At 44.3% G+C, this 21,552-nt stretch overlaps 2 long non-coding RNA genes across 3 annotated transcripts; both read right to left on the bottom strand.

Annotated features, from left to right (window-relative positions):
* Positions 1–1,534: 1,534 nt before the first annotated feature.
* On the bottom strand, positions 1,535–3,434 carry LOC134482114 (uncharacterized). The gene is made up of 2 exons (XR_010058135.1): positions 3,164–3,434; positions 1,535–2,997 (listed from the first exon to the last, which is right to left on the bottom strand). It is a non-coding gene; the product is annotated as an uncharacterized LOC134482114 (long non-coding RNA).
* Positions 3,435–9,066: 5,632 nt separating this feature from the next.
* LOC108353025 (uncharacterized) lies at positions 9,067–21,529 on the bottom strand. 2 transcript variants are annotated; one of them, XR_005493948.2, is made up of 4 exons: positions 20,409–21,529; positions 19,473–19,628; positions 18,087–18,238; positions 9,067–9,563 (listed from the first exon to the last, which is right to left on the bottom strand). It is a non-coding gene; the product is annotated as an uncharacterized LOC108353025 (long non-coding RNA). The 2 variants fall into 2 exon arrangements; XR_005493949.2 differs by having other exon boundaries at positions 20,535–21,527.
* Positions 21,530–21,552: the final 23 nt, after the last annotated feature.

Raw genomic sequence — 21,552 nt, 5'->3', positions numbered from 1 at the left:
CTATGTATCTATGTATCTATGTATCTATGTATCTATGTATCTATGTATCTATCTATATCTATATCTATATCTATATCTATATCTATATCTATATCTATATCTATATCTATATCTATATCTATATCTATATCTATATCTATATCTATATCTATATCTATATCTATATCTATATATCTAATTCCAGCACTTGAGAAGCTAAGAAAGGAGCATCCCTATGAGTTCAAGGCCAGACAAGGCTACATATAGGTAACTTGTCTCAAAAACATAATTTATTAATTAACCAACTAATTAATTCTGTGCCTGCCCATAGGCAGATAGAATCTTTACATTAAGCTGAAGAACATATATTTGAAACAGTATCTTCAGGTATTTTATATGTGCAATAATCTGTTGTCCTGTAAGAGAAAAATAAAATCCCTTTAGCTTCATAGTCAAAGAGATCTTTAAACAAGTTGGTTATAACCAACTTTTAGACTTACTTCTCTTTCCATACTTTCTATGCCAATCCGGTGCAGTAGGCAGCTCCTAAGGTGGGCTGCTGGTACTCATGCTCACATGTAATCCTTCCTCATCAGTACCTCACTCACTGACTCCTTGCCACTAACATGATGGTGAGATGCCATTTCCAAGATAGCTTGCAAAAGGGCTGTGGCTTCTGCCTCATACAACTCTTCCTCAGAGTCCTAGCCATGTTGAGAAGAGCTCTATGGAGATACACTTGCTGAAGATTGTTGTGTGATGTTTTGGATGTGAATGGCCCCTGTGGGCTCTTAGATTTGAATATTTGGTCCCCATATGAGGTAACATATGACCTCAGTATGTTACCAGAGAATTCAAGCTTTCAAAAGACTTGTGCGATTCCTAGTGCATGTACACATGCACACTCTCTCTCTTTCTCCCTTCCCTCCTTTCTCCCCCCCCACCTTACCTGTGGTTGTGGATCAAGATGTGAGCTCTCAGATTTTCTTTTGATCCACCATTATGGAGTCTAATCCTCTGAAATCATGAGCCAAATTAAATGCTTCTTTTTATAAGTTGTCTTGGTCTTGGTGTCTTATCACAGCAATAGAAAAGTAACTAAGATAGGATATCAGTACCCATGTGGGTGAGCTTAAAGTAGATCTTTTCCTGATCAAGCCCTGGGATGCCTACTGTCTTGGCTAATACCCCAGCTTCACCCTGATGAGAATTCTGGAACCAGCTAAGCCACCCTTATTTCCAACCCACCCAGAGTGTGGTACAGCAAAACAACTTTTTGTTGTTGTCAAGCCTTTCAATTTTGAGGTAATTTATAATAATTGATAATTGTATGCCTACTGGGAAAAACCCTTTTTCATTTAATCAAATTTTGACTCTTTTCAAGCCTAGAAAATTCTATGAAAAAATTTTCACAGACATTGGGCATTTCATGTAATCTTAGGGCCCTGCATATAATAAAGTCAATAATAATCATTGCTGTATAGCGTGTGCTCTATATTTAAGAATTTTTGTATTTCCAATTTTAAATTGGTGTACTAAATAATGGACTTTGAAGTGACATTATCACACATATCATTATTTATTCATATTTATTCCTTGCATTTTTGTACTCTGGCAATCTTTAATTATTTCCCCCTTCCCACTTCGTAATCTTTAATTATAATTGCTGAAAATAGGCTTTCTAAAGAAAAACTGTAAGCGCATTGATAAAAATCCCTGCCCCCTTTTTTTATTCTCATGACTTATCTTAATACCAGGAATGACATCAGTGGCTTTAAATAGTGTGTGGTAAAGGTGACAGTAGAAGGAGAGTTGACTGGAAGCCACCTCAGGATCTGACTTTTAGTTTCTACTACATTTCTGCTACATATGCTAAAGTCAGCTTTGTGTGAGGAGAAGAATCCAAAGAGCTATCTGAGCAGAAGAAACGCTGGCTGCTAGAATACATTCCCGAATAGTGGCATCTTTAAAGGTGCATCTTCCCTCCAGTCTGTTTCCTGGGTTCTTTCAGACCTTACGCTCTGTGGACTCAGTCCTTCTTAGGTGCTAATCCAAGTATCTTATTCACTTGATTCATGGTCAACCCAGCCCATATTACCAGGTCTATTACTTGTTTACAAGATCCTTCTCATAACCAGTGTGAAGGAAACCTGTGTATTACCCTTTTCTGCCTATGCCCGCGGGGCCTCAGGACTCCTTTCTAGCTAAGATATGAAGCCTTTAACCTGACTCAGTCATGAAAACATTTCAGACAACGTCTCTCCCCAGTCTTCAGAGTAAGAGTTAAAACCATTGCTAATAGCTTGGAAACTTTGATTAAAATGCTAATAGAAAACCATCTTCATTTTGTCTAGCTTCTGCACAAGAAGCTTCCACCATAAAGATTGCAGTGAGTTACAACCCTCACGATGGAAGACGTTCTGCTCATCTGTTCATTGTTTTAATATGAGGGCCCCATGGGTTGAGAAGGTTGAGGTGTTGTTGGTCTCTCCACACAACCTTGTCTTCTCTCCTCAACTGATATAGAAACTTCAAAGGGTGGGTCTTGCCCCAACTCAGTTCTAGCCTTTCTTATCGGAGGTGACTGTTAAGGTAATCAGGAGGTCTCATCTCAGATGTTCTGTGAAGCTCAGCCTGAGATGGTCTCTCATTGGGTCTGCCACCTTCCTTTGACCCTAGCCTTTCTTGAAGGGATCAGAAGCAGTACTGTAGCACCGTGGATATCTGACCCACAGTAGTAGACCCCAGCATCTTTCATTGTTGCCTTTTGAATGTCAAGTATAAACTGACTTTTTGAAATGTTAATTTTCCCTTTGAAGTTGCCCATTGGATCATCAGTAGAATTGTTATTTAGCTTGTATACTAAAAACAAAGCATTATTTTCACTCTTCTTGTACCAGCTCATTTGATAATTCTTCAAGTCCCCTCCTGTTACAGTGCAGTAGAAGGTGGCAGGATTCCCAGCTATGACAGTAAAAGTTTTGGCAACTGGTTCCAAAATTACATCCAAAGATGTCCCTGAAGGGAAGAAGCTAAAGTCAGAGAGGTTGCAAACAAATTCCTCCACCCCAAGGGGATGGAGTTCAGGGACATGCTGAGCATCAGCTCACCATATTAAGTCCCCAGAGAATTGTTCTAGAGATGCACTTCCCAATGAGTAAAAGGCCCAGGAGCCTGGTCTTACCCATACTGAAGAGAAACATGCAGAGGACTGGACATCTCCAAAGCATGGCTTCACTGAGGGTGAGTTTGCAGTAGGCTGGTGCTTTCCTGGGCTGCCCTGCTGAGACTCACCTCTTTCTCTGTGAGAATCCTTATCTGCTGTAAAGGTGGTTTGACATTAGTCACTTCCTCAGAGAGACATGTGGCAAGCTAGTGAGGTTGTGGGCTGGTAGGATGTTAACTCCATAAACCCAGACTATCCTCCTATTGCAGGCCAGATAGCATTTGGGAGATATAAAGGTTAAAAAAGAGAGGGAGAGGGAGAGGGAGAGGGAGAGGGAGAGGGAGAGGGAGAGGGAGAGGGAGAGGGAGAGAGAGAGAGAGAGAGAGAGAGAGAGAGAGAGAGAGAGAGAGAGAGAGAGAAAGAGAGAGCGAGCGCTTTTGGATTAAAAAATCTTAGGGTTCTTTTGTTTTCAGGGAACTGGAGAAAAAAAGACAAATAGTTATAGGAGAATTAGGTCCTACAAAAGAGGTGGCCCCACTGTTCTAAGAGCACCAAGGAAGAGCTCAAAGCAGGGAATCCTGAATTAATTCTGAGACCCGAGTAGGACATGACAGCTTTTGGATCTAGAAAGCTCTTCCAGAGGAGAGAGAAGTTATGAAATGAAGTGATCCGGTCTGGGTGCCAGCTAGCACTTCCACCTCCAGATAACCTCTGTGTAGTCCTTTATACCTGGCTTGCTGCCTCCTCCAGGCTAAAGCCCTTCCCTGCCTGTGCTTGGTACCTGCAGGAAAGTACTTGCAAATTCCAAGGTGTGTTATATAGTCTTGATCTGCTTCTGGTGTTCCTTCTTCCTGGAATGACAATAACTTTCTTCTCCCTTTCCAAGCTTCCAGGAGAGAGGCATCCCCTGGGTTCCCTGAAATGTCAGGCCATGACACGAACCAACTTTGTTCTAGTTGTCTGAGGATTGATTTCCTGCATGGGGCTTTAAGATTATTTAAAACAGAAACTTATTTGCATTTGCAGTGCTGTCACCAAACATAGATTATGTCAATATTAGCAGCTTGGCAGATATTTACTGGCGAAGGAGGATTTTTGTTTGCAGTATCTGACTCCTAAGGAGCCCAGATGGCTGCTTGCTTGCTCTAGCGAAGGCCGAGATTAAAGAAAGATTTATCGGCAAACAGGTTAAAATCTGGGGTATCTACGTTTTCTGCTCACCTTTGTGGGTGTCTTTGGCAATAAGGCCACATCTATCTAAACAGAAGCTGCTTGTAATAGCACGAGGCTCACTTCTTAGGTGGGGCCACGACCACCATTTTATAAAAGAAACTGATTTTGCAGGTCTCACCATCTGTGGCTTGAGTCTTACTTTGGAACTCATCAACACCAGGCAATTTACATCCTGAAGCTTTGGTTTCCTCATTTGTAAACAGATTTTTTAGCTACTCTGTAGGGATGCGGAGAGATGGAAATGAAAGGACATAGGTAAGCAGGGACTCCTTCATTTGGTGGATATTTGTAGGCTCAACAGAGATGTTGATTTCGTCGTTGACTCTTCTCTCTTGTCACGGTGGGTTAATGACCTGGTCATAGCTCCTTGTTTGAGTCATAGTCACCAGGGAAGACACAGAACTTGCAATGTTAAGTCCAACACAGAAGAGTCCTCTGAGGAAGGGACGTTTCTGCTTGAGTATATGAGTTCGCCTGTAGGACTCTGGGCCTGTAAGAGAACGCTCTGAATGGAGCCACGTCAGACATGTGTTGCTATCTTCTGTACCTTTAGGCAAAGGCCCTAAGAGCAGAGAACTGCAGTCATTTCAGTTTATATGGGATGAGCAGGGTTTTCAAGAGGCAAAAGGAGTTCAAATGAAATCAGATCCTACTCCTTGTACACACATCCTGCTAGCTCCCTTTTAGATGGTCTCTTCTGCTCTGGGTCTCTAGGGACACTGGTGTATCCATGTAAGATAGCCGGGTAGATGCTCTCTAGTAACCAGAACTTTAGGCCTTACTGTGCCTTTTGCTTCAGAACGTACCCATTCTCCCCACCTTCCTAGACTCTTCAGGTGAGGAAATGGGGTAAATGTTATGAAGAAAAGCTCTCTCTTTGGTTTATCCTTTTACACACTACCCTCAGACTTCTCACATAAAGGTTTCGTAACAGCCACATGGGCTGTGATGGATTTCTGTTTGGGGATGGCCTTTATCAGCTGTCACCCTGCTTCTAATCTGTCCCTAGTTTCTCTGCTGTCATTGGCTTGCTGGATCAAAGAGCAGAAACAGAGGTGACAGAAGAAAGGAATGGCATTTATGTTCCTCCAGACAGACATAGGACCTCAGCTGCCGAGCATCCCAAGACGGCCTTCCGTAAAAAAGCGATTCTTCCCTACGTCTGCTGTGGGCTTGGAATGTGCAGGCGGCTGGGATTTATTTCTATGATTTGTTTCCCTGCAGTGTCTGTGCTTCGCTGGTTGTTTTAAAGCAAACATGAGAGATTTAGAGAAATGCGCGAGGCATTTCTATGGGTGTCAAGGAAAATCACGGTCTCATTTGTGTCTATAAAGATTTCGGCTGCCAATAGTCCATCTGCAATTCACTTACCCAGCTGTGTGGCAACGACTGAAGCAGCTGCCAATGAAAACAGCACAGAGGTGAGCTGAGACTCCTTCGAGTTGTAACTGCTTGCTGCCGCCGCCCCTGACTTGGGACCTTGGGATGCAACTAAATAAACATTTTCATATTTAGTTGCAGCTCAAGGTTTGATCCTGCCAGGATGTTGTCTTGGTTCCCACCAGCAGCAGCTCAGCCTGGGATCCAAATGTCACAATTCAGTCTGTGCTTCGCTCTGGCCCAACTCCCCGAAGTCACTGCCAAGATTCAGCTTCTTGTTCCCATACGAGTCTGGACCGGTTCCTCTGCTGCACTGTGGGCTCCACCGATGTGTGTACCCCCACAGTCCATGGGGGTCTGTGTTCCTTCCCTTGACCAGAGTAGACATTCAGTTCACAGTTTTGAATGAAAAATTAATTATTCCAACCCCATATGCTGAGACTTGTGGATACTCAAACACCTAATTACTTTGATGTTCCTCGTCATTTTTCTCCAGTGTTTGTCCTTCCTAGGTCAGGGATGCAGGTTGGAAGGCTTACCGTAGAAGATAACATGGTTAGAGCCAACTGGAAGATTCTATCAGCTCCAACATGACTTTCACTTTGTTCCAACAAAGCAATTCCCGGAAACATGGCCCCGTGCAGCTCTTGCCAGCCAACATTGGCTCGCCATGGCATTGTCCTTCTCCATTCAAACTTTCCTTTACGGTTGTGGTAGCTTGTCATGGAAAAGAAGAAAGCCGATTGCCATCCTACACACTCAACATTGGACAGTGGAAAGAAGATCGGAGACCGGACCCAGAGTCACCGTTCCCTCTTGTGTGCGTCAGTGGAGTTCCTTAGAGGTAGACAATGCATCAGCGCTCCTAAGAGCGTGTACCCCATCTTTCATTCAGCAATTCTGATGACGTGTCCTCCCTGACTTTAAGTGTTTTGAAGGAAAGTGAGCCCAGGAGAAATAGCTAAAAACTTATGGAGTTGGTCCAGCAAAGCTAAGCCTTTGAAATCGGACCCCAACGCCAAATTCGACAAAGAATTATTTCCAATTTCTCATCTCCTTTTTTTTTTTTTTTTTCGGAGCTGGGGACCGAACCCAGGGCCTTGCGCTTGCTAGGCAAGCGCTCTACCACTGAGCTAAATCCCCAACCCATAAAAACACATTTTTATCTTGCTGTCTTGTACCTTGGAAGAGCTGGTTTCAGAGGGCACAGCATCAGTGCTGATAAACCCATATGAGAAAGCCACCAACATGGCAGAGGATGAAGCCCTGGAAAATACTCGTCCTTAGAAGAGATGCGTGTATGTAGTATGTTCGTGTGTGTGTGTGGATGCACTTGTTTCTGTGCACGTGGGTTGTGCGTGTGTGTGCATGTGGATACAAATGGAGACTAGAGGTTGATATTGGATGTCATCCTGGCGGAGTGTGGTGTGCACGGGTGCACCCCAGCCAGCCATGGGAATTTGGAAGTGATGAGTGTGTGTGGCAAAAAAGAAAAGAATTCGGTCTCGGCCTGTCAGCAGGGCTGGAGACTGAGGCCGCTGGCCAGTAATAGCCATTGTTAGCATGGGATTTTTTTATATTTCACTTTGCACTCTTTATTCTAGAGAAGACAGTTTTTACCCACTCTCAGCTCCCAGCTCAGCAGTTGACACCGAGGAATCGCCATGGTGGTTTCTGAAATAGGCTAGGCTGATGTGCAAGTGTCTTTTGGCAGCCTGGAGCCTTGAGCTGAGCTTGACATTCTCTGTGTCTCTTTCTGTGTTTCTTTTTCTCTCTATCTGTCTCTCTCTCTTTCTGTCTTTTATGTTCAGGATGCTGTAAGGTCAGGCATACCTAGACTTCTTTTGTTACCTTTTTGGAAGCAGAATCTTTTCAGGTCATCTAGTATGCTGGTACTTTGATAGAACTAATTCACATATATATATATATATACACACACACACATATATATATATATATATATATATATATATATATATATATATAGTCACAAACAGCCTTAATTTTATTTCTGGATGTATGTTTCTAAGTTATTCCATTATCCTACCCACTTAATGAGTGGAGGCATTGTATTTTAATATCTCACAAAGTCCATGCTTGCTCGTTTTATGAGGGTCAAACAAAAATTACCTTCCTATTTGCTTTTTCCTATGTAGTAGGTCCTTATTAATAATTTATCAGCATCCTTTGCAACATCCTCTGAAAAGGAATTTGAAGGTCTTTTCAATTGTGTTTCTCTAAACTCCCATTGATCTTTAGTTCTTACTAGTTGGGATGCCAATACAGAAGAATGCTTAAGTTTCCAAGAGACCGACTTGATTCTCTCTGTTTGTATGTGTTTGTAGTACATGCATGTGTGTGTATGCAAGTGTATGTGTGCATGTGGGTACCCATGGAGAGCAGAGGTTGATGTTGGATGTCTTCCTCTCTTGCTTTCTACCTTATTTTATTGAAACAGAATCTTTGGCTGAACTTGGAACAGCAATTCAGCTGGCCAGGAAGGTTCAGAGTGATCCTCCTGCTCTTGACCTTCTGGTGCTAGGACTACAACTGTGTACTACTGTGTTCTACTTTCTTATATGTTTTTGGGAGATATGAACTCAGGTCCTTACATGTGCCGGAAAAGTAAATTATTGACTGATCCATATTCCCAGGGCCAGAGAGAGGCTTAATGGCTTAATTTTTGTAAACGACTTGCTAAAAGCTCAATCCAATCAACTACAGGAAAATGTAGTAATTATCCCCACTCGTCACAACCATAGGTACTTGATAATGTGTTTCCTGTGTACCAAACCTTATGCTAAATATGTTGGCACTGGACAGTTCACTTAATTTTAGGAATAATTCTCCCATGAAAGCTTTGCTGAGAAAAGGAAAGCACAAAGTAACGTGCCCAAGGTCATGTGGCTAGTGAGGTAATAAGAGGAGACCTAGAAATCTAGCTTTCAATCTGAACTTGAACTCAGCCACTTTACTGTGCTACCATCCATGCATCCATGCATCCATCCAGTGACACACTCATCCGTTTATCATACATCTTTAATCTAACTACTGCATCTATGTATATAAATATTTACAGTTTTCCAGACTTTTAGAATCGTGGGTAGGCTATCAAGGACCCATGATTAAGATGTTAATTGCTGGCCTTGATTTCGAATGTGTGTAATTCATTTGTCCTTCAGGGAATCGGGGACCGTGCTTTTATTTTCAGGTGGAAAATTGATGTAATTCAGTAGGATTTAATTTTCACCTCTCATGGTTTAAAAGGATAAAAGTGAGGCGCTGGTACCTGCTGAGTGTAGTCCGTATTTGACAAGTACTCATTTTTAATTTGTATTTCCACAGCATTTAGCGTATTGATTTACAAGGCATAAGGGCTTCATGGTTTCAAATGAACGACGATAAATAAACGAGGCTAATTCAGGATAACACTAAATGCTTGTGTCTTGTTGGTAGACTCTCTGGCTTTTGTGCATTTTATCTGCTTGGGGCTTATAGTCTTTCCTTCATAATGATGTCCAACAGCAGTGCACAGCAGTGCCCTAAAGTAATGGTCTTGTCTCTTGCCTTTACATATTTATAGGTAGGGCATTGGAGAACAACGTTCTGTCCACAAACAAATGGCCATGCTCTGTGCCGAGGAGGTATCGTAGAAAGGGGCGGGCCTTTGATTAGCTCTTTGCAGACACAAGAACACGGAGCTGTGACTCCCATCAATGTGTTTATTCTGTCTCCGGAGAGGCCTCCATCCTAGTCACGGCAGCCATGTTGGATGCTTCTGTGAGTTTGGTCCTGCAGGAGACGTCTGGTGTAAAGAAAAGGAAATAGAAAATGAGAAGTTTTGGGAAACACACACCCTTCCACCAGGAGGAAGCCAATACGGGAGAGGCTTTGCAGTTCTCCGAGCTGTGTCACATAGCCTACTTTGCATGCACAATACACTTGGGCCACCTTATCTACAACTGCCATGTGGCTGCTTTATTGCAGTAGCAATAAAAGAAAGAGGTCCTTGGGGGTGGTTGGGGCCTGTGCTATTGAAAAGCACACTCAGGCTTTTCAGAGGCAGCAATCCAACAGGCTCCTTTAGAGAGGGCCTGGGTCCCCTTTCACTACACCAGGCTTGTATTCTCAGCATATGGTACATTTGCTTATCAGTCCCTCGAGGCTTATTCTCTGAAAGGAAACAACTAGGGAGATAATCTCTTTTGAAAGACACTTGGTGGGTCACGATCCCTTGGGTCCATGTTTCTAGATTTCAGGAATCTAAGGTGCACAAAAGGGTGAATGGAGGTAGCAACAGCCATTTTTTTTTCTAAATGTATCCAGCTTCAGTTGCCCTACTGGAAATTTCTGGTTCTGAAAGTTGCTCTTTAGAAGCCACATCGGGAGGAAGCGGCTTGCTCATTTGTAATGAGCCAATCAATCAGCCATCTATTCAGCAAACATTTCTCGAGAGACATCTGAATATAAGCTTTTTTCCTGGATGCTTTGGATACAGTGGAAGCCAAGCCACCTAGCATTTCTAACCATCATGGAGTTTATAATCTGCTGCCGGCATTTCACTTGAGGCATGGGGAAAAGGCACAGTGTAACAGTGAATGCATACAAGATTGGGCAGGGGTGGGTAAGGGTGTTCCTTGAGTCTGTGTCTATCCAGGTAGGGCATTGTCTCAGCCCATACCGCTGGTCATGAGCTCACTGTGGAGGAGACAAGTCTGGAACTTTCCCTGACAGCTCATGTTCCACCCAGCACCAGAGGACTGTCTTCCCACCTTCCTTTGTAGCTATTCTCCCATCAAGAGATCACCCTGTCCGTTAAAGTTCTGTAGTTCCTGACTAAGCATAGTCATTCTATTCTGGGAGCGACTCAGCTTCCCTGCCGTTCCCACAGTGAGGACAGCAGAGTTGTTTTGTGATGACTTCTTTTTCATTGTGTACACAATGAAAGACTGCAGAGCTAGGACATTTAAATTTAGGATAAACACTAGGCTATCTTTAGGGCAGATCTTACTTTGGAAGTTGAGGTCAGGGACTTTTTTGTTATTGCTTTTCTCTTCTCCTGCCTCTGCTACCCCTTTACCTCATCTCTCCTTTTCTCTTCCCAGGCCACCTGTCCTTTTGGAAAAAAATTTTCATGAACAACTTAAAGAAGACTGCAAGACAATGAATAGATGGCAAGGAGACTCCCACACCAGGGGGATTTTAGAGTAGCACCGGAGAGAGTTGTGGGCAGTGAAGCTGTGATGTGATTGCACCAGAGTGGGTAGGATCACACTGAGGGCCAGGGTTCCTCTCGAGCAGTGGTTCTCAATCTGTTGGTTGTTGCCCCTTTGGTTGGGGGGGGGTGTCTCATACCATATATTTACATTGCAATTCACAACAGTAGCGAAATTATAGTTATGAAGTAGCAATGAGATAATTTGATGATGGTGGGGGCAGCTCACCACAGCATGAGGAACTGTTTTAGAGGGTTGAGGCATTAGGAAGGTTGAGGACCACTGGTCTAAAGGCTTGGCTAAATGGTCTTGTTGGTGTTTGGCACAGTGGAGCTGGTTGGGAAGATACATGTGTGTGTGTTGTGTGGTGGTCCTGGGCAGGACCATTCAGTATTCCTCGAGAAGGTAGTCACTGGTGCTGGAGTTGGGGAGGGAGATGCCCTCATAGAATGAAATGAAGATGATGTCAAGACTGAAAGGGAACAGAAGGCATGATGGCATATTCTCTCTGGATCTGAATTCCCTTATTCCAATGCCAGAAGAGAGGAGAAAAGAGAATTTTTAGAAGGAAAGGATCTCCACGTGGATTTACTATTCAAACATTATGAATTAGTTAAGAACACTAGTTGTAGTTGGTTGAATATTTATGCGATGGACTTCATAAATAATAATTAATCAACAATGTAATGACTTGGGCTTCCAAGAAGACTCTGGGTTCCCAAATCTTCTCTATTGGTGCCTAGAATTCTGTCTTTGGAAATTAATCCTTTGGATTACGGAAATACAAAAATGGTCTTAGAAGAAACAGCACCTCAAATCTGATGTGCTAAAAATAAATGGGAATGAATTTTGAATGAGAAAACCTTAGGGCATAGGACTTAAGAGACTCCTCCAGCTCACAAGTATGATGTAAGGAAGAGACTGCCTTTCCTTTCTCTTTACCCCTCATGTATCTCCCACCCACTTATAGGCTCTTTCTTGAACTTGAACCTGAATGCCCACCTCAGGTTTTACATTACCCATCTGGCTAATCTTCCTTCGTCTGTCCCTGACATATCTCCATGTTGACAGTAATCTTACTAAACACTTTCCAGGTACATTTCCTCTATGTGCTTCTGACTTATACCCATTTTTCCATGGAACAGAATCCTTAGTCAGGTTCCGAAGACATTTATCAGCTAGTTCACAACCCTCACCCCAGCCACTCTGGCTAATGTGAGTCTCATTTCTACCCAGTTTCCAAACATGGCTTGTATACTACCTGTGCTCAACCTTGGTATCAAGGCTTCAAGCAAACAATCCACCAGGGATTTAGACTTGGAAATCCAGACCCCAAGATACCCTGGGGACATCCCTTGTCTTTTAAGTCTCATCTGTTAGTTGTCACTCTTCTCTCATATGTAAATTTCTATACATTTTTTTAAAGGTAGAGAACAGAGAAGTTACCCTAAAGGCCTTTCCTTTAACCACACCAAGGCATCCTGGCAAAGTCATAGTGTAGGACATGCTTAATATATGATCACCTTGACTTCCATGGATAGAAAAAGACTATTTTAGAATTTTTTGTTCAGTTTGTTTCCAGGGAAGACATCAAAGAACAACTTTTATAGTTTTTCAAGATTATAGTTAGGGGCCTGTACTCTGAAGCCCTCAGTGTAGACTCTAAGGGAAGGGTTAAGTCAGAAATTTGTATAGCTGGCATACATTAGGAAAGAACTCCCCACCCTTTCCTGACTCCCTTTAACAGAACTGTTCCATGAAGACTGCACTGTTGGGTCTCTGGGGTTGGCGTAAAGACCCTCAATGAGATTTAGAGCACTCTTCTTTTGTTGAGAATGACTTTATTTAAACTTAGAAAGTGTTCCCTGCTTGTTTGGAGACCAAGAAGTGATCTTAGCATTGGGGTAGGCATACCAACACGGTGCTTCATTGAGGCAACCTAAGAAGGTGACTTTTAGTTAGAATGAGAGACATGTTTTCATTTGTGAATTTAGTTGGGGTGTTTGTGCTCCCTGGTGGTATTAGATCTAATAACACAGATGAACCCCATGTTTGCCGTCTCAGAGCTCTGAAGGTTAGGCCACACCTGAGACCAGTAGAGGGGAAAGTGCAAAATTTCCCCAGAAGAAACATTTCCTTCCTCCTGTCAATCATTTCAGGATAGGAAGAGTTAGTCTTATACTGGGAAGACATTGACCTCTTCTGTTCTAGGCATGTGAGGTTGTCACAGTGCCCATAACATTTTTACTTGGAGGCATTCAACTGGCTGCCACCATGAGAAGTTGGCCAGATGACTGGGAGAGTCTCATGTTGAGAAAAGAAGAGTGCTCTAAATCTCATTCAGAGTTTTTACTCAGACCACAGAGACCTAACAGTGTCTGCAGTCTTCAGAAAACAGTCAAAGGGAGCCAAGGAAGACGGGGACTTCTTTTATAACATATCCCAGTTACAAATGGTATGACTTTCTCTCCTTGAGAATTCAGCAGTGCTCTGACTGAGTAGATCCCAGAGTTCAGGGCATCCATTGTAATGAAAGTAGAAGCAAGTGCAGCTTGGAGAGGCGTCTCCTGAGAGCTCAGACATCTGAAGAAAAGCCCAGAAGAGCACACTGAGTATGGTGGGGACCCACCGAAAGCCATGGAATTCCCACTAATTACTTAGAAACGTGATGGGTGCTATGTTTTCTACATAAGGGGGCTACAGGGTTTTATACATTTGGCTATTAACTGAACCCTGTCTGTTTGTGTTAACTCCCAGTCTAGTGAGGCCCATGCACTTTGGGGGCAGTGTTATCTGAACCTCGACTTTCTGCTTGAAATGACGTTTGCACAACAGCAGCCACTGGTTTAGCTTGACAGTCCGAGCATCCTCTGTCATCTCCAAAAGTGCACACTCAGCAACTGAGCATTAGGTGTTCAGACAGCTGGAAAAGGGTAACAAATCTGGAACTGGTAAATTCCGGTTTCTACATTTGTGTCCGCCCCTCCATCCAACAAGTATTTGCTGATAAATATTGCACTGCTCCTCGGAATTTAAATATGTCACTCCGAAGGGCTTACATCTGCATGGGTGGAGACAAACATGGCAGCAAAGATACAGATTGCTCCTGGTCACGGACGTGATTAGATGAGGTCTCTCTCCCAGTCTGTTTCTCCCAGGGAAGGTCACCTCCAGGGCTGGATCTGTTTGCCCTGCACTGCCTTTTATTTCTATGATCCCAGCCATGAGAAAGGCATTACAAAAAGTCTGACCATGCTGTCTGTTTGAGGTTGTGCTCTGAGGGTGGGTCCTGTTTTTGCCTTCCAACAAGAGGCTTGTATCCCAAAATAATAAAGGCTAAAACGCAGAGGAGCATCTGGTGTTTTGACCGATCCAGCATTGCCCCCTAGTGTTTAAAAGCAGAGATATAGGGAATGAAGAATTGCCGGAGTGAACTGGTGGATGTGTGTGGATTACTGAAGGGGACTCAGAAGCAGCTTCCTCAGATGCTGGCTGGGAAGATGGATTGGAAGCCGCCTGTGAGAGATGAAATTGAAGATTATTGTTCACTTATGGCCGGGTACTTTAGGATCTATGCTTAGAAAGAATCAGAAACAAAGCCAATTTATTTTCTAATCTAGATTTTGCCGGAAGAAATAGTAACTGGTTGGCAAAATGGCCAGGTTGCCTCAGAGTTTAGACAGTGCTGTGCTGATAGGGCAGGGGTGCGGTGGGTGTCTACTTAGAGCTGATCATCTGGTCTCCCGGTCTCTCAGGGTCCTAGGGAGATTTTGACCGACAATTGCTACCTTAATACTCTCTGGCTGCGACCAGCACAAATCTGCTAAAATAAAGTAGGATGCGGACTCCTGTAGATAAGGGATATTGTTAGGTTTGCAAAGGAGTCTAGTTCATCACAAAGTAGCTTGTGTTTCCTCGGGGCTTAAATGGTTTAAGATACATTAACCTGACTTTGAAGGGAAAATTCTCTTAATGGGAACAAGCCACCCCTCCTCTTGAGGGTTGGGGGAAGGGACTATAAATGGGTCAATGTCACTAGGAGATGCTCCCTACAGAAGGCTATTCTTCCTTTGAGATCTTGGACCTGTGAGCTAAGGCTGAAGTTGTCTTGGCAGCTGTTCTGCTCTTGGCAAGATCTGCAACCAGTGCAATGTTTGCTTCTTGACTTCTGCTTCACCTCAACACACCGTGTCCGCTAGATACCTCATTGCTTGCCTTCTGAGGTCATGAAATCATGAAAGCAGTGGACTTACACTCATACCCTGGGTTTTCTGCTGCCTTATTCCTTCAGTTAACCTATTATTTGGTTCTCTGGACCTCCAAGCTGGAAATCGTCTCAGTCCCTACCCCCTCAGCTCTCTTGCACAGTGCCCCTGAAAAGGCAGAGGAACAGGCAAGAGGAATCTGCTAAATTTAAAAATGAAACAGCAGGGTGGCTGGTTCAGGAGCCGAGTAACTCTAACAGTGCATTCATTAAAGGTTGAATTACTCATGCGGCTCAAGTTCAAGTCCCTGATGTCCCTCTGTAGAAAGCTTAGCAATAGAGGCAGTGAGTGCAGGGCAGGACAGTTGAGGTAGAAGAACAGTGGGCATGGATAAAACAAGGGCATTTTCGTTGTCTTAGGGGAAGATGCCCTAAGTTATACCAAGCCAACAAGACTCCAACCACAGCCACAATGGTATACATAGACAGCTGTCTGTGTTCTAGTGTGTAGTTAAGGAGCTTTGTGAAATCTTTTCTGCTAAGCCTTATTAAACCTCCATGCCTTACATGTAATGAACCCTTGATAATGAGGATGTAGCTCATGGCACAGTGGTTAGAGCCAACACTTTGGAATCTAACAATCTGGAATCCAAGTTCTTCTTTGACACTGGAGCTGTTGAATCTCAGGGGAGTTCCAGCCTTTCTGAGCCTTTGTTTCGCTGTGTAGTGGAGACACAGCATCTTCTCCAGTTCCCACACATTGACCCAGAAAGCAAGCAACATCGGGGAGGAAGGTGTGTGTGAGTCCCTGAGCATTGTGTCTGGCACATGGCTAGTACTCCCTGAAAAGGAGCTGCTTGCTTTGTTCCCATGTAGAGGGCACATAGATCTCGGTGGATTCCTGAGAAGTTTTCACTCAAAGCCCCACTTAGCTGCAATGTAAACATCACTTCAGAAAAGGAAAATAAGAAAGCACAGGATCAAATCAATTATCTCCCCAAATGCCCCTTGACAATTGCTCTTTGAAAAATGCATTTCACCCGATATTCATACACGCACGTAACGCGTTAGATCAAATTTACATATTAGCTGCCCTGACATCTTTCTGCCACTTTTCCTTCAAATTTCGTTCTCTCTCTTTTTCTTTCCCTTCCCCCTCCTCCCTTTCTTTGTCCCTCTCAGAAATACCCACTGAATCTACTTCGTGCTGCCAACATTGCGTGGCTGGGACCATCTCCTGGAACATAGTAGTATTATTTGCTTCCATAACTGTAAAGACTGCCCAAGTTTCCAGAGACGATATGCTATTGAACCTGGCCTAAGATGGAGAAACCCTTGCCTGCATTCGTTCTCCCCAGAAACAGACACGAAGTGGGAGAGGATCACCTACCCATTTGCTACATGCCGGGCTGCTGTGGCCACAGCTCTGTCTTCCATTATAGATAAGTGTGATTGACCCAGTCTCATGAGCTGCCAATGGGGAAGGACTGGGAGGTATTGTCGTCAATCACCATTGAGAGCCCATTAGGAGAACAAGGTACTGTGCAGCCACTTGAAAGGCTAAGAGCTGGTAGAGATGGCCATTACAGAGGAAACTCCTTCCGCTTGGCTGACTGGGGCAGGGTCTATGGCTTTACAGCAATTGTTACAGATGCTGGGTAAGGAGGCGCATTCATTTTGTGATCAGTAAAACAACTTTTATTCATGGATGTGAATTGTTATCCCCTCAGGAAAGGTGAAGGTATAGAAACAGGTTGCAGTTTCTGGAAGAATCTAATTCTCTCTGTGTCTCTGTCTGTCTCTGTCTCTGTCTCTCTATCTCTGTCTCTCAGTCTCTGTCTCTGTGTGTGTGTGTGTGAGAGAGAGAGAGAGAGACAGACAGACAGACAGACAGACAGACAGACACAGAGAGAATAATGATGAAACAGAGCTGTGTTATCCTAGGAAGTCGTAGGTAATTACCCAGCCTGAATTTCTCCAGGAGTTTCTGGATCGTGCCAGATGTGCTCAGGCCTCTGTGCACCATCCCACAGAGCAGGCATCCAGAGCCTACCTCCTCTTTCTGGCTGTTCCTCACGTCTGGGAACACATCAAAGGAGGGTTGATGTTCATAACCGCTGTGAGTCATTTTCACATAGAGCTGCAGGGAGCTGCCTGCACTGCTGCTTGCTGTATTCAACCCTTTGTAGGAGCAGCTGAGCTAAACCAATCCCCTATTATGGGCGAGAGTAGAGCCCTCCTGGGAGACGTGATTTGCCCCCCACACCTCTATGCTCAATATAAAAGATCTTTTTTTTTTTTTAAATTTGAGAAATAGTTATTAAAACATCCTGGACTTGGTCTTGGACTAGGCATTCCCAGCACCCACAGGGACAGCTCTGCAGGTTCCTTCCTCAGGGGTGTGACCACCCCAGGCCCTGTTGTCGGTATCAATGACTTCTGAAGCCTCCCGGTTTGTTTCCTTCAGAGGACAAAGAATGTCAACAAGAGTCCAACGCTGCCACAATTCTTCTCTACAGGAAGACAAATGTCGCTGGGCCCTGCTGAGTGGGCCCATGGTTGGAAACAGTGTCCCGTGTGCCATCCTTTGAGGGCTGACAGAAGCTTGGGAAAGTAAAGCTAAAAGATGGCAGAGCTGGAAGAGGGCTTAGTCATCATCTAATTCCAGGACCTCAAGCTACAATATCACAAACGAGGTATGGACAGGATACAGGCTGTTTAAGGTCACACAGATGGGCAGAGTTTCTGGCATATGGAGCTGTTCTAAGGGGACTGGCAAACAGTGGCAGGGAACCTTGGTGTCCATGGAGGGGTAAACAGAGGAAAGGGATGCTGACCAGGAGAGACGAAGCTGTGTCTCAGTTCCATGCCTGCGTTTTTCTGTCTGCAAAGTGACCGAATTATTTACCTCAATATGAAGATTTTAATGAATGACTCTGAGAAGTCCTGGTAACCGCGGGCCTTGTGGTTAATGGAGGACAGTCCAGTTTCTTAACAGGCAGAAGAGGGGTGTCTGGATTTGTAACCTGTTCTCAGAAACCACCCAGGGCGTCCGAAGACCTGGGTTAGAAGAAATCAATAGCAAATTGTTGTACTCGGTAAATGGGGAAAAAAGAAAGAAAGAAAAAAGAATTACAGAAATACAGAAATGAAACAGCAAAATTAGCTTCAGACCTGGGACACACCACACACCGTGGTGTGTTATGTCTGCAGCCAGCAAGAGTGGACCCCTACTTTTGTTTTGGGCAGCTTAGAAAGCAGGCCCCCATAGGTGGATGCATCCTAACGCATTCCGGTCATGCGATGTCTTTTCAGTCTGCTACAACAGCAAGTGCAGTTTGCTCTTTAAAATGCCCAGAGCTCCCTTTCCCATTTGGGGTTTGTGGTGAAAGGTCAGACCACCAAGCTTGTCTAGTGGTAATAGAGGCTCTAGATAAATGAACCCCCAAGGTCTGCCAAGGAGAGGAGAGAGCAGCGGACGCCCCAGGGGAGGCATGTGGTAGCAGAAAGCTACCCAGGGTCTCTCGCCCTTCGCTAGTGATTTGCTCTGTACCTCAACTTGACGACGCCTTGTAATCTCGAAGTCCACACCTCTCTGTCATTCTGCTTAACCCTCTTTCTCTTGTTATTACCTTGTCAACAACAGTATCCAGCAACTTAAAGGACAATGGCAGCAGGGTGCAGCGAGTGACTCGTTAGCTGCCTCCTGTTTAATAAACAGAGAAAGATTGCTATGCGGTATCTCTCCATATGCTGTGGCATCTGTAACTGGCATGTAAGGGACTCATTTTCCTCACATATCTCATTAAAGATGCAAAGCAAAATGGAGGGCTGCAAGCCTAGCTCTCCAGGAGGCGGCCTCAGTTCACATTTCTTACCATCTGCTGCCATCTAGTGGGCCCCTGACTCTTCTTCAGTGCATGATCGGAATCAGATGCAGCCTTAGCTCTAAGACAGTCCCATTAAGAACAATGAAGTAGAACAAAATGATTATCATGATCTCCTCAGATCTCTTGTTATCAACTGATGCCCACCTGAGCCTGGAGCCTGGAGCCCGGAGACCAGAGCCCAAGAGCCCCCTCACCGAGCTGCTTCTAAATGTAAATCATAAAAATTTAGCATATATACTAGGAAGATCTTGTGAGCCTCAAGGCAAATTCTTTGGCCAAGACACTGAATCCCCTACACCCCGTGCTAAATTCCTTATATATTCAAAACCCCTCAAAGGTTGGGAAGAAAAAGGCTTAGAACAGAAAGGGAACCCATGTGTCTTTTCTGCAGTCCATCCACTTACTTCCATAGAGAATCCCCAGAGGCTCATGCTAGTCCGGGCTAACGGTGCTCCAAGTACCACATTTCCTGCGTCTGACCTTGTCTGTCTGTTCCATTGTCTGTGTCGGCATCAGAATGTATTCTCAGCCTTGAATCATCTGCTTGGGGTTCAGGGTAGCTAGAAAACACCCCCAAGGAAGGCATAATGCAACGTGAAGAGTGGAACTTATTGCAACTCGTGAGCATGGCAAGTGGCAGGCAGGCAGGGCACACAGCAGCTGCAGGTTTATGCTTGGCGTGCAGGTGCTTGTGCACCACTGTGTGCTCATAGCAGAAAAGGATGGGAGCTGCCCGGCCTGGGGACTTAGGCACAGAGAATGATGTTGCTTTATTTTTGGTTCTTAAACCAAGCAGTTAATGTCTTTTTCCTTAAGCCTTGACACGTGCTCATTAATTTCATTAATTGATTCATTCTTTCATCTGTACCCGACATTTCAATATTCAGCAAACTAAACACGAAGAGTGGCGCATGACACAGTCTGAATCCTTAAGGATATTATTGTTGGAGCAGGGGGAGAGAAAGAAGGATGACAGTCAAGGTGGCAGTCATTCTCCAAATGGGGAAAAAACATCTACACAGAAAATTGGGTCTCGCTAAAGACTGTGGGTCACAGGCGTAGACAAGTCAAACTGCCCAGGGAATCAAGATGGTAAAATGTTCTCTAAAATGTATGGGCTCTTAAAGTCCTAATATCCTCCAGCCTGTTCTCTAGCTGTCAGCTATCTTCCCCAGGGAAGAGAGAGAGCAACACGGGGGCGGGGCCGGGGGCGGGGCCGGGGTATTCCAAAGCCCAAATGCATTGATCTACAACAGATTCCTCCTCTGCTGGATATTCATTCACTGATTGACATGTTCATTCATCATTCATTCAAGAATCCATACTGTCCCAGTACTGACCTTACAGACACTGTCAACAAAAGATTCCCAGGTTTTCACACCAGCTGACAGACAGAGAAGGCCAATTCACGGGCGGGCGACGCTTGCCCCCATGTTCAGGACTTCGTTAGTTAAGTATATGCCCACCTTTTGATGCTTTCAGGTGTCTGCTCATGCGGTCCCCACTGTCTCCCCGATGCACAGAGTGTCCTGCTGTTTTTTTCCCTCACAATTCCGTCAATCTTTGCCCTTAGGGTGACCGTGTAGGCTTCCAGGCACTGCCATCTGGCAGGGGGGTGGTCATAGAGAACACTGCATTTGTTATATAGAAATAGTCTTCAAATAAGCAGAGGAAAGAACCTTTTGGTTAAAAAGCAAATTAGACTCCATTCTGCAATGTTGTTTGATATGCCTTGGGAGGAGGAAATTCGATTATGCCAAGATTTCAAAAGCCTGGGCTCCTATGATAAAGGCGTTTATATTCCCTGATGATAATGCCCAGTGAAAGGGGCTATTCTGAGACCAGGCAATTGAGGGAGAGGTTTTATGTAATTTAAATTTACACAGATTTGGCCTCTTAAATTTACTGACAAGCCACAAGAAGCTTTGATACTGGCTCCCGAGAAGCATAACCTTTAATAGAAAAATGTTGGTCAGAAAGCGCTCAAAAGAGTGTATGTAATACTGTTTCTTCAGTCTTCGGAATACATGTGTGGGAAAATAATTTGTTCAGTCAGGGTTGGACATTAGCTCATGCCCCTCATTACTTGGTCTTTTTCTTTCATTCTTGTGCAGTCTTTGCCTCTACTCAGTACAACTTTAGACTTGCCCGGTCACCTCACCTTTGCCTTGGTGCCTAGTTTCCCTCTTAGCTAGTCACATAACCAGAGGCCGGGGTAAAACACAACCCGAAGCCTAGTCCTTTGCCAGTCCTGTTGCTGGTGGTCTTCGTATTCCAAGGTCTGTGATTTTCTGTAGTTCCTGGAACCCGGGGCACAGCTGGTTGTCTGTTTTGTCTCGTGACCTGCAGGCCGACTGGGCCACAATGGTATTTTCCTCTTTCCTGGCATAGACAGGTCCTGATCTAGGACCCATGGTGGAGTGAAAGGCTTGAGTCTCTGTCCGGAAATGTCGTAAAACGGAAGTGAGCTTAGTTTCATGGGCC

Source organism: Rattus norvegicus, chromosome 15 (genome assembly GCF_036323735.1).
Source record: "Rattus norvegicus strain BN/NHsdMcwi chromosome 15, GRCr8, whole genome shotgun sequence".
NCBI lineage: Eukaryota > Metazoa > Chordata > Mammalia > Rodentia > Muridae > Rattus > Rattus norvegicus.
Note: the sequence above shows the minus strand (reverse complement) of the source record. Positions and strands in the feature narration are given on the sequence as shown.